The sequence below is a fragment of the Rhinatrema bivittatum genome, chromosome 7, assembly GCF_901001135.1.
Source record: "Rhinatrema bivittatum chromosome 7, aRhiBiv1.1, whole genome shotgun sequence".
NCBI classification, from domain to species: domain Eukaryota; kingdom Metazoa; phylum Chordata; class Amphibia; order Gymnophiona; family Rhinatrematidae; genus Rhinatrema; species Rhinatrema bivittatum.
Genome location: NC_042621.1, coordinates 99,962,903 through 99,973,942, shown reverse-complemented (window position 1 = coordinate 99,973,942; position 11,040 = coordinate 99,962,903).

The following is an 11,040-nucleotide window of genomic DNA, read 5'->3' as shown; positions in this document are numbered from 1 at the left end:
GTTTGAGACCTTGGTAGTGGCCATTAAAAATGTTTTCCCAGACAATGATAAGATAAACCTTGCTGAGCACACTGGATGGGCCATTTGTCTTTTTCTGCCATCATTTACTATATTACTATATAAGATGCTGTATAAATAAAACTTATCCAGGACAATTGCTACTGTGCTTATGTATCTGAGTCATAAACAAAAGAGGTAATAATGGACAAAAAAGTTATTGAGCAACTAAGTAAGAAGCACATTTTTGTCTAGTGTGATGCTGACCACTAATGTGTCGAGAATAAATGTTCCACCATGTTATGTGCATGGGGCAAAGTGGTACAAGAGCTCAACTAACATAGTAACATATTAACATATTAATGATGGCAGAAAAAGACCATCTGGTCCATCCAATCTGTCCAGAAAATGTCCTATGGTTGTAACAGCCATTCCGTGCAGGTTACCCCCATGTTTCTGTTAAGGATAGTAACTGCCGCTCCATGCAGTTACCCCCAAGCCTTATGTTAAGGGTAGCAATATTTACAATCAAAACCAAGCAACCGTCAAACCCATAACAAAATTGCTGCTAGCAACATTTTTACAGGGTGAGCAGCTTTGCTTTTGGACTTGGCCATAGAAGCGGTCCTGCACTTTCTCCCTAACGTGTGTGTATCAGTATCCCAGACCATAAAAGTCAGGGCCCAGCATTGGCTGTCATCTGAATCCAATTCCCCTTTTTTTCTCTTCCCCCATCATTGAAGCGGAGAGCAATGTTGTAGTTGCTTTAAAATCATGTAAGCTAATTGGTTAAGGGTAGTAATCCCCTTGCCTTCTGTTAGGGGTAGTAGCTGCCGCTCCTTGCAGGTTACCCCCATGCCCCCTTTACTTCATGCCACCTCCAGCCTTCAGGGATCCTCAGTGTTTATCCCATGCCTTTTCTAATTTGTTTACTGTTTTCATCTTCACCACCAGTTCCGGAAGGGAATTCCAGCATCCACCACCCACTCCGTGAAGAAATATTTCTTGATGTTGGTTCTGAGTCGTTCCGCCTGGAGTTTCATATTGGGACCCCTGGTTCTATTTATTTATTTATTTTTGTATACGATATTCGTGGTAGCTTCATACCAGTTTACATCACATGTACAAATGATAGATAAAATATACATAAGAAAAAAATGATGAAATAAACATTAATTGTAAATAAAATATCAAATCTAATATAAAAATAGCATAAAATACCAAAATATCGAATCTAATCTAAAATAGCATAAAACAATACATCATAAAACATAATAAATATTATTACAACAAAATAAAACTATCCTAAAAAATACCTTTTTCGATACTGAACTCTTCACGTAAATGCTTGCAAGAATAGCCACGTTTTCAATTTCTTTTTAAAAGTCTACAAATTCACTTCTAGCCTTAATTCTGGTGGTAGTGCATTCTATAACCCTGGTCCTGCTAGGGATAGTGTTCTCTCTCTTATTGTGTTTAAATGTGCCAATTTGGGAGACGGGATTGTTAATAGTCCCTTGTCTGCAGAACGCAGATTTCGCTGTGGAGCATGAAAATGTAAAGCAGCAATAAACCATTCAATTTTTTCATTAAATATCATCTTATGAATTAAAACTAATGTCTTAAACTTTATTCTAAAAGTAATCGGCAACCAATGCAATTCTTTTAAAACTGGAGTTATGTGCTCATATTTTCTGGTGTTTGTTAAAAGTTGCGCAGCAGCATTCTGAAGTAGTCGAAGCGGGCGGGTGGTAGACACTAGAAGGCCCAGTAACAGGGCATTAGTAGTCTATTTTAGAGAAGATGAGTGCTTGTAAAACAGTTCTAAAATCATTGGCATGAAGGAGAGGTTTCAATTTCTTTAAAATATGAAGCTTGAAAAAACCCATCTTTAATTGGGGTGTTGATAAAATTCTTCCAAGTTACTTCGCTATCTAAAATTACTCCTAAGTCTCTTTCTTCATTTACAGTGATATACTTGGGCTTTAAGGTATTAATTTCAAGGTTAGTTTGTCATTCAATTTATTACAGATCAATAGAATCTCTGTTTTTGCTTGATTTAGGGAGAGGCTCATATGAGTTAAAAGTTATTGTATGGATACAAGATAAATTTCCCATAATTTAAGAGTGTTTTCAATAGTATCCTTAATAGGAAGTAAGATTTGGACGTCATCTGCGTAGATATAATGTGTAATTCCTAAGCCAGCTAATAACTTGCACAGTGGCAACATATAGATGTTGAAAAGTGTGGCGGATAGGGAGGAACCCTGAGGTACTCCATTGATAAGCTCAATTTGGTCGGATTCAAAGACCCCAATTTTGACTTTAAACGATCGTTTTTTTAAAGTATGATTTAAACCATTGGAGAGTGATGTTTGATAACCCTATGAACAAGCCTATTTATTAAAATCTCAATGTTTATCGTGTCAAAGGCTGCAGAGATATTCAGCATTATTAAAAGATAAGATTGGTTGTTATCTAGTCTTCTTAAAATAGTATTGGTAAGAGAGATGAGTAAGGTCTCTGTATTAAAAGATTTACGGAATCCAAATTGTGCAGGATATAAAATATTATTGATGTCTAAGTGTTCTGTAAGTTGTTGGTCCTAGTGTTTGCTTTCCAATGGAAAAAGTTTGAGGTTCATGCATTATTAATACCTTTCAAGTATCTGAAGGTCTGTATCATGACTCCCCTGCACCTCCTCTCTTCCAGGATATACATATTCAGATCCTTCAGCCTCTCATTGTAAGTCTTCCGATACGGACCCTACACCATTTTGGTCGCCCTTCTCTAGACTGTCTCCATCCTGTCTATATCGTTTTTGAGATACCATCTCCAAAGGTGAACACAATATTCCAGGTGAGGCCTCACCAAGGACCTGTAGAAAGGCATTATATCACCTCCTTTTTCTTACTGGTTATTCCTCTCTATGCAGTCCAGCTTCTACTAGCTTTAGCTATAATCTTGTCACAGTTCTTCGCTACCTTCAGATCTCAAGACTCATCACTCCATGGACTCTCTCCCAGTCCGTGAAGATTAGTCTTTCACACCCCCATCACATACAGCTCTTTTGGATTACCACATCTCAGATGTATGACTGCACTTCTGTTATGCTCACTGGCTGCAGAGTTCCGCAGCTGGCCTTGCTTAACTGACGGATTAACAACTTAGTAGCGGTGGGGAGCCGCTGCTGACATGACTCTTCTTCGCGGCCCTGAGTGCAGCTGTTGCTTCACATGGCTCGGGGCCACCGATACCACTGCAGCCATTCTTTGCAGCTGGAATGTTGCTGACCTCTTGTTCCTGCGCCTGACCTCTAGGCACCCGCACACACTTCTAAATTTAAGGAGCCTGCGGCAGGAAATGCCCCATGGCTCTTGCTGATGACATTAGCAACCCAGGACTATATAAGGTTGGATCCTGCCTTCAGCCTTTGCCTTGGCAATAGATCTCCTTGCTTCTGGGCAGTGGATTGCCATTCCTGTGTTCCTGCCTCCCATGTTCCTCATTTTTCTCTTTCATTCCTTCAGACAGATCTTGGCTTTGACTTCAGACTGGACCTTGACCATGAGCTATGCTGCCTGCCTCGACCGTTGCCTGTAACATGACCTCGATCTCGCTGCCTGTTCCTATCCTCATCCTGAGCTCCAGCTACAATTCTTCACCAAGACCTCCATCACTGCAGAGGCTCCACCTAAGTCCAGCTGGCCCCGGCACCCAAGGGCTCAACTTAAGGGGAATGTGGGCTGGTAGTGGTGAAGCTCCAGCTGTTCCTCTGCTTCCCACCAGTCTCACCTACAGACAGTGGGGACCTGTGGGGCTCCTCCCCACAGGTAGCATCAACTCCTCCTCGCTCCAAGGGTCCAGCAGCATAACATGTCTTGGCATTGAATACCAGCTGCCAAGTCTTCGACCACTATTCAAGCTTTCTTAAATCACATTTCATTCTCTTTAATCCTTTAGGTGTGTCCACTCTGTTGCAGATCTTAGTATCATCTGCAAATAGAAAAACTTTACCTTCTAACCCTTCTGCAATGTTGCTCACAAAGATATTGAACAGAACCAGTCCCAAAACCGATCCGTGTGGCACTCTACTTAACATGGTTCTCTCTTCAAAGTAGGTTCTGTTTATCATTACTCACTGTCTCCTGTCAGTCAACCAGTTTGTAGTCCCTGCCACCACTTTGGTACCAAGTCCCAAACTTCTTATTTTATTTACAAGCCTCCTATGAGGGACCATAATAAAAGTTTTGCTGAAATCCAAGTAATCACATCAAGCGCTCTTCCTTTATCCAAATCTCTAGTCACCTAATCAGAAAAGTAAATTAGATTTGTCTGACATAACCTTCTGTTGCGGTCCCGGGCAGTACCCAGGTCCCTCCTCCTACCTCGGGGCCGGTCCGAGACGCTGCGGCGTCGCTGTGGCCTGATCCGACCTACCTGGCTCCTGCCCGTGGCGTTCCTCCTTGAGGGAGATGCCGCTGATGCGCTGCAGCTCGCCCTGCCCCCATAGTGCACACGCACAGGGGCTCAGTATTTATAGGGGCCAGAGTGGGAAATGTAGCACAGCCCCGAGGAATACGTTGGACGCTCTCAGGGTTTAAAATCCTGCAACTAGCTACACTCCTGGCCTTGCAACGAGGTTGACTCCTTGGAGTGTGCTAGTTGCTGTTCTTGCCTTGCCCTTCCTTCTGACTTCGGCTCGTCCACTGGCTTCTGACTTCAGCTCATCCACTGGCTTATGTCCCCAGCTGGTCCTCTGGCTTCTGACTTTGACTAGTCTCCTGGTCTCCCGCTCGCTGCCTGCCTCGACTTTGGTTCGTCTTCACTTTCTGCTGTCAGCCACTTGCCCTGACTCCTGGTTAGTTCCTTCCTTCTGCTCTTCTTTGTCCGGACTGCTTCATCTAGGAGGCCTCTCCTAAATCCAAGCGGCTCGGGTCCTCATGGGTTCCTCCTGGGGGGACCTTGGGCTTCCAGTGGTGAAGTTCCAGTTGGCCTCCTGGTTCTAGCTTCTCCTCTCCTCAGCACTCCTGGACTTCTCTTCAGATACTCGCCCTCAGGAGACCGTATGTAAGTCCAAGCAGCCCAGGTCCTCAAGGGCTTCTCCCGGGGGGATCCTGGGCTTCCAATGGTGAAGATTCGACTGGTCTTCTGGCTTGGACCGCCTCCTGGCTACAATCCACAGTGGGCCTTCCCATGGTGTGCCATCATCAGTTCTAGCTGGCTCAAGGGTCCATGAATCCAACATCTTCCCCAGGTGAATCCATGCTGCCTCATGTCCAGCAAACCACCAGTTTGCAGATAGTTCACTATCCTCTCCTTTAGCAGTGTCTCCATTAATTTTCCCACCATCGAAGTGAGGCTAATCAGCTAGTTTCCAGCTTCCTCTCTGCAACCACTCTTGTGAAATGGGACCACCACAGCTCTTCTTCAGTCATGTGGCACCACTCCCATTTCTAGGGATCTATTGAAGAGGTCCTTCAGCAGACTCACCAGCACATCTATGAGCTCCCTCAGTATCCTGGGATGTCCCTTATCCGGACCCATTGCCTTCTTCACTTTCAGTTTTCCTAGCTCTTCCCATACTTCTCTTCTGTAAACAGAGTTTTGTCTATCCCATCCTCATCTATGGGATCCTTTATACTTCTTGAATTCTGTTCTTTTTGCCGCTATTTTTTCAGCCACTTTCTTTGAGAACCAGATTGGTTTCTTTTTTGTCTTACTTTTGTTTACTTTTCTAACATATAGATTTGTTGCCTTTGTAATAGCTCCTTTTAATTTAGCTCACTGTTGTTTCATCTCTCCCATTTTCTCTCATTTTTCCAGTTCTTCCTCCAGGAACATCCCCATTTTGACAAAGTCCATATTTTGAAATTCAAAATTCAGGCCTTTGTGTGACTTCTCTGTATCTTATTTGAGATATCAAACCTTACCGCCTAATGATCACTGGTGCTCAGGTGGGCATCTAAGTGGACATTAGAGACATTATATCCATTTGTGACCACTAGGTTGAGTATTAAACCCTCCCTTGTGGGTTCCATACCATTTGTTTAAGCAGAGCCCTTGAAGGGCATCCACTTTTTCTCTTCTTCTTATAGCTTCTGCAGAAGGGATTCTCCAATCTACATCCGGCAGATTAAAATCTCCAACAAGTAACAGTTCTCCCTTCTTTCTCACTTTTTGGATGTCTTCAACCAGATCTCTGTCCAGCTCTTCTGTCTGAATCGAGGGCCTGTAGACCACACCGATGTAAATGGAAGTACCATCTTCTTTCTTTAGGACAGCTTATAATGCTTCTTCCATACCCCACATCAAGCAACTGAAATGCAAGTGATGTGGGGTATGGAAGAAGCATTATGAGCTGTCCTAAAGAAAGAAGATGGTACTTCCATTTACATCAGTGTGGTCTACAGGCCAAGCGATATTGTTTTTGACATAAAGGGCTACTCCTCCCCCTTTTCTGTCCTCTCTGTCCTTCCTTAATAAATTATAGCCCAGGATGGCCTTATCCCAATCACAAGACTCTGTGAACCATGTCTCTATAACAGCAATGATGTCCATCCGCTTCTATCATTAGAACCTGCATGTCTGGGATTTTATTACCCAGACGACGAGCATCTGTGGTCTTGGTTTGCTGCTCTTCCTAGTCACCTTTTCTGCTTTTTGGAGTCGATTGATTTTATTTTCTCCTTCCACTTCCTGCATTTCTTGGGGGGGGGGGGGGGGGTGACATGCCAACCTAAACAAATAGAGCCGATATGAACCATGTTGCACACAAACAGGTGCTTAAAGGCATCATTCTAAAACAGGAAGAAGACTTTGCATTGGAAAAACTGTATTTGCATAAACGTGTATATAAGAAAACACTTATGTTCACATTAAAGTCCAGAGAACCAGTCTCACTCTACTCATAAAAATGTTTTCCGTAGCCTAGTGAAAAGGTATGATCATACACAGGCCAACTTCTAAAATTCTTTTCCAAGATGATGGGTTATACGGTTCAATCATCGCATACCAAAAACACTTGAGATAACTTGAAATCAACACATGTCAATATGTAGATGAAATCTCTTCAGCACAATACCTCATATCCCAGTGAGATTTACCCTTAAATACTATAAGGTCCATGTTCAGTAGGGCAGTTAGTGGACAAGTTATCCAGCTAAGGTTAGTCAGATAATTTGTCCCATATATTCAGCAGAAGAAACGTTCCACTGAATATACTGTTTAAAGTTATCCATCTACATGTAGCTGCATAACTTGTAAAACAAATCAGTTATTTTTGAATATAGATGGTTAAGTTTTTAAGTTAGATCCAAAAGACAAACAGGAGAAAAGAAAATGCACTCCAAAAATCATCCACACATGAAAGGAGATGCAAGAAAATAAGTCCAGTCCATGTATCAACAAATTTAAAGAAAACTTTTCAGATCATTTATTTCTTAAACGCTTAGTGCGGCAACTCCATTGCTCATCTTCTATAGATAATGGTTATCAAATGGGTCCCCCGATACGGACCACATGTTTCGCCAGAAGGCTGTGTCGGGAAGGACTGTTATAATGTATATTTCCACAACTAAAAAGTAAACAAATGAAAGAGTCACAAAGTCTTAAAATTAAAGGACTGCAGAACAACAGGACATACCATAAACATTACGCTGAGACATACCTTATTTTGAATCCATGTTTAGGTCACAAGGAGCGTGAATAGTATTGACAGGTACAGGTAGGGTTTTGGCACAAAAAAAACGACCAACGAGAACGCACCAGCACGGTGAGTTAGACCAATCACAGAAAAGAAATTCCTTTCTCACACAAAACTAAAAGTTAAATGAAATAATGTCATTCTATTTCATTATCTAAACCTTTAGGAGATAGGCAATCCAATCTGTGGATCCACTTTTGTTCTCTGCGAATTAACATTTCAGAAAAATTAACCCTCCCCCCCCCGAGATGGAGGAGGTAACACGTTAATTACAAAGACCTTCAGGTCCGCTTCAGAATGTGAACAAGCTAGCCAATGAGGGACCAAAGGGGCAGCTTCCTGGTCAGTTCTAATGCTAGAACGGTGTTCAATGATCCGTGTCCATACTGAACGAGTGGTTTTGCCTACATATAGTTTAGAACAAGGGCAAATAATCATGTAGATCACTCCCCTAGAAATACATGTGGTAGAAAAATTGAGTGTATAAAGTGTATGGGAATCAGGGTGTTCAAAAACTGTCATGGGTAAAACATCAGTACAGACTGAACAATGTTCACATGATTGGTGACCAGAAAAATATAAAGAATTAGTAAGGGCTTCAACTCTAAGTTGAGAATAAACTAATATATCTCTAAGGTTCCTACCCCGACGAAAAGTGAATCTCAAAAGGCAGTCAAAAAACTTGTGAAGGGATAATATAGACCAATGACGTCTAATGATCGATGACAGATCCTGTGCATGAGTGGAAAAGGGTGAAATGCAATTAATACAGCCATCAGAGGAACGAGCTTGAGGGGTAAACAATAAGATGGCGCCGGCCATCCATTGCTCCTACCATGTGACAGGGGCCGGCCAATGGCACGGATACCCCTGTCACATGGTAAGGGAAAGGGCCATCAGTGCCATTTTGTTTACTGGCAGCCAACGGCCCGAGAGCAGGAGATCGCTCCCGGGACCCCTGCTGGACCACCAGGTACTTTAAAAAAGTTTTTTTGAGGGGGGTCGAGAGGGTGGGGGAATCGAAATAATTAAATTTAAAGGGTTGGGGTGGGGTTTTTTTTTTGGCACGAGACAGCCGACAAAAACCGGTAAGAATCATGGGAACGAAGATTTCCCGTGGTTTTTACCCGAACCCGATAGCGGAAACAAGTCCGGTACCGATTCACATCCCTACAAAAAATACTGCTTTTCTGCTATGCCCTTCTTTCTCGGCACTTCGCTCTGCGGGCTGGATATTTTTATTTTATGTTTTTGTTTGCACCAATATAGATGTATTTTCTTCCTACTAAGCATTCAAGCAAAGGCCATCACTCCTCCCACTGCAATAAAACCATCCTGCCTGCCCCAATCTCTGTCATATTCCTGCAGGGCGAGAAAACGGATGCTTGTATTGAGCACCTGTTTTCCTAATGCGCGCATAGCCACAGGTCCCCTGGGTGTCCGATGCTTTTTAACACGGCAGCTCATTTAAATATAGCATCGGACACCCAGGAGAGGTGGCTGTGCACGTGATAAAAAAACAGGCGCCCGCTTTGGACGCACATTTTTATGCGTGTCTTATTGCATTGGCCTGAGAGTGACTTTGCAGTTTGGCCCTAACTACCTCATTCTATGCTAATTATTTGTCATTATTTGTCTTCCAGAAGCCAGTGTTTTCTGTTTCAGAATAGTGTTTAAAATATTCATCTGATGCTCTCAAATAACTATTCAACACAGCCCGCTTTTTGGCCACTATAGAAGTAAATTGAGTCGACTCTCTTTCTTGGAATAGCATGAATAAAGGGTTACCTAAGCTAATATGGCCTTGCGGTTTATCAATGTGCTGTGGACACATGGCCTTCGCTCACAATTTTCTACTTGCTGCTAATCATCAATACACTATTGTTTTTCACTGTGACAGCTGTCTCGTTATACAGGCCTTCTCACACTTCATTATCAGCCTTGAAAAAATATATCTGAGCTTAGGTAATTATTCTCCTGAGTTGATCTGATCTTGAGTTTTTCCCTAGTTAAGTGATAGACCTGTACATCTGGCCTGTCTTTAGAGCAGTGTACCTCAAGCCAGTCCTGGAATAACCCCAGCCAGTTTGGTTTCCAGGATATCCACAATGAACATGCATGAGAGAGGGGATACTCTAGGACTGTCTTGAGAACCACTGCTGTAGAATAGGGGTACACAAATGAGTTGAGGGGGGGAGGGGCATGCAAGCAATCTTGGAGAGAAGCTCATTAGTTGCTGTGGTTCAATTGGGCTTCAAGGATTACTCAAACTCTTCCTGGTATCATATTAGCCTCTTCATGCCGATTGTTTATTGCGGTCTTCTCTCTGTATCCTCTATATCAAGGGTGAGCTGTGGCTCTCCTTCCAGTCATGCAGTTGGTTGAGGCCACGCCCAAGATGGGTTACTATTTATCTATATCTATTTATATTTTATGTAAAATACACACACACGCACATTCATATGTACAGGAAGGCTTTTCACCAGGCAGCCACCCTGCCAATCAGTGGCTCATAGCCCCCATTTTGTTTCTCTCCAAGTTGATGAAAGGAGTAAGCTCACACATACACACACACACACACACACACACAGAAAAGATACCTCATACCCAAACAGAGATGCCCCACACTCAGACTAAAAGACAGCAAACAGACACACAGACAGACATAGAGACCACACATAGAAACAGACACAGAAAGACAAAGACATCCCAGAGAGAGAGAAACCCAACACCCAGACAGATAATCCCAGCCAGCAGACACACCATGCCCAGGCACAGTGAGAGGCACAGGCAGACAGATCACACCACCCACAAAGATATGGACCACACACTGACCACACCATACCAGGCAAACACAGAGGCATCCATAGCAGAAGTAAAATTATGCGGAAGGGAACCTCGGTGCGCGCTCATGTATGTAAATACTTTTGGGCACATTTCAAGTCAATGTTCCGCCCCTTTTTAAACGTTTGGATTTGTGCAAGTTCCGCGAGATACGCGCGTACTCATGCGCTTCTTAAAATCTGTGCGGTGCGCACCGGCCCGAGATACGTGTTTATCTCCCGGCTTTGGTGCATGTAGGGCTTTTAAAATTCATCTATAACTGTGATGCACTTCAAATACTCTTCCCTTCCCCTTAACGTCTTCCCATTCAATCACAGATCATCCATTCTAACGCACTTCATCTCCACATCCATCCTTCCATCCTCAGCCTTGAAAACTAGATATTTCAGTTGCATGTACACAAATACCAGATTTCATTTTAATACATTTTGCTAAGCAGCTCTGTTTCCATTCCTCTTGGTGTCCCAATCCTTGATGTTCCTGTGGCAGGGTAA